General features: G+C 41.4%; 1 protein-coding gene across 1 annotated transcript in view; it reads right to left on the bottom strand.

Annotated features, from left to right (window-relative positions):
• CCDC79 (coiled-coil domain containing 79) overlaps nt 1–2,089 on the bottom strand; it is a 52,772-nt gene that overhangs the window by 16,620 nt on the left and 34,063 nt on the right. The gene's annotated exons all lie outside the window — the stretch shown is intronic.

Raw genomic sequence — 2,089 nt, 5'->3', positions numbered from 1 at the left:
ATTTTATCATAAACTCTCTGTATGAGGTCATAATTCTTCCTTGTGATAATTATGAACATAGTTCAAATTTTTATTTGTTTATTTTTTGAGACAGAGTCTTCCTCTGTCACCCAGGCTAGAGTGCCATGGCATCAGCCTAGCTCACAACAACCTCAAACTCCTGGGCTCAAGTGATCCTCTTGCCTCAGCCTCCCAAGTAGCTGGGACTTCAGGTATGTGCCACCACATGCAGCTAATTTTTCTATTTTTAGTAGAGACGGGATCTCACTCTTGCTCAGGCTGGTCTCAAACTCTTGACCTCAAGTGATCCTCCTGCCTTGGCTCCCAGAGTGTTAGGATTACAGGCGTGAGCCACCGAACCCAGCCTCAAATTTTTAAAAATAGAGAAAAAGGGCTGGGCACAGCGGCTCATGCCTGGCCTCCCAAAGCACTGGGATTCCAAGGCAGGACAATTGCTTGAGGCTAAGAGTTTGAGACCAGCCTAGGCAACACAGCAAGAACCCACCTCTAAAAAAAAATTAAAACATTAGCCAGGCATGGTGGCACATGCCTGTATTCCTAGCTACTCAGGAGGCTGAAGTGGGAGGATCGCTTGAGCCCAGGAATTCAAGGTTACAATGAGCTATGATTGCACCACTGCACTCCAGCCTTGGTGACAGAGTAAGACCTGGTCTCCAAAAAGGTAAATAAATAAATAAAAATAGAGAAGAACATAGTTTCAAAAGTATTTTTAAGGCAAGGTGCAGTGGCTCACACCTATAATCTTAGCACTTTGGGAAGTGGAGGCAGGAAGATGGCCTGAGGCCAGGAGTTTGAGACCAACCTGGGCAACAAATGAGACCTGTCTCGTAAAAAATTTTTAAAATCAGCTGGGTATGGAAGCTAAGGCAGGAGGATTGCTTGAGCCCAGGAGTTCAAGGTTATAATTAGCTATGATTGCACCACTGCACTCTAGCCTGGACAACAGAGTAAGACCCTGTCTCAAAGAAAAAAAAAGTCTTTTCAGTATAGCAAATAATCCACTTATACAAAATACCTGAATCTCATAAGTGATGGTCTCTGAAATACAGCCACAGAGTAGTATCATATCTCACAAGAGTAAACAAACTGCCCTCATTTGATTTAAAAAAGGTATAGTCAATCCTAAATTACACAGAGGTTAAGAAAAAGAACAGAGAAATAAACCGATGGAGGGAGTAGAAAATGAGGGAAGGAAGAGAGATGGGAGAAGCAAAAGAGAGCAAAAGGAGGAGAGTGGAAAAGTGGGGTGGGGAGAGAGGAGGGAAGAGATTCGAAGAAGGGGGGGAAGGTGGAGAGGCTGTAAAAAAGGAATAGAATGGACAGAGGGAGAGTGGGGAGGAAAGTAGAGAGGAGGAGGAAGATGGAAGAGAGGAGAAAGAGAATAGAGAGAGGAAAGAGTAATAGGTTCTCTCTGGTAAAGAAAGAACCTTTGAAGGTTTTCAGTAAGGGAGAACAGAACGAAATTTGTGCAGCAATGTCAAGAGTGGACTGAAAAACAGAGACAGAAGGAAAAGAGCATAGGGAGGAAGCTATTGCAATAATATTGGTGAAAGATATTGAGGGGCTGAGGGTCTAAATTGGGACGGGTAAACAGAAGTAGAACCACAGGTCTTAGTAACTGACTGAATACAATGTGTGAAGGAAGATGAAGAACTAAAATGACTGGTCTGGGGTCTGAATGACTGGGAGAAAGACAATACTTTTATGTCTTTCATATGACCTCAGGGGAGGAAACAGTGTATTTCTACTCTACTGTCAATAAGCGCACTAAATAAATCTACTACTTACCACAATCCTCTGTGCAATGACCAATAGTAAGTATGATGCTGAATTTTTCTCCTGAATCCAGACTTTCATGAAGCAGTAATGCCAGAAGTTTCGAAACAATGTGGTACTTGGATAGTACTATCCCAAAAGTAGCTATTAGCATAAAATGGAAAAAAAAATACTAAGTACAAATTTACAACTTACAAATACACACATGCTATATATTTTTCAGAGCTTATCCAGGGAAAAAGATATTATATGTCTATATAACATCTAATATATACATCATAACATCTAATAT

This window comes from Propithecus coquereli, unplaced genomic scaffold (genome assembly GCF_000956105.1).
Source record: "Propithecus coquereli isolate 6110/MARCELLA unplaced genomic scaffold, Pcoq_1.0 Scaffold67, whole genome shotgun sequence".
NCBI classification, from domain to species: domain Eukaryota; kingdom Metazoa; phylum Chordata; class Mammalia; order Primates; family Indriidae; genus Propithecus; species Propithecus coquereli.
The sequence above is the reverse complement of the archived record's forward strand: the minus strand, read 5'-3'. Positions and strand labels throughout refer to the sequence as shown.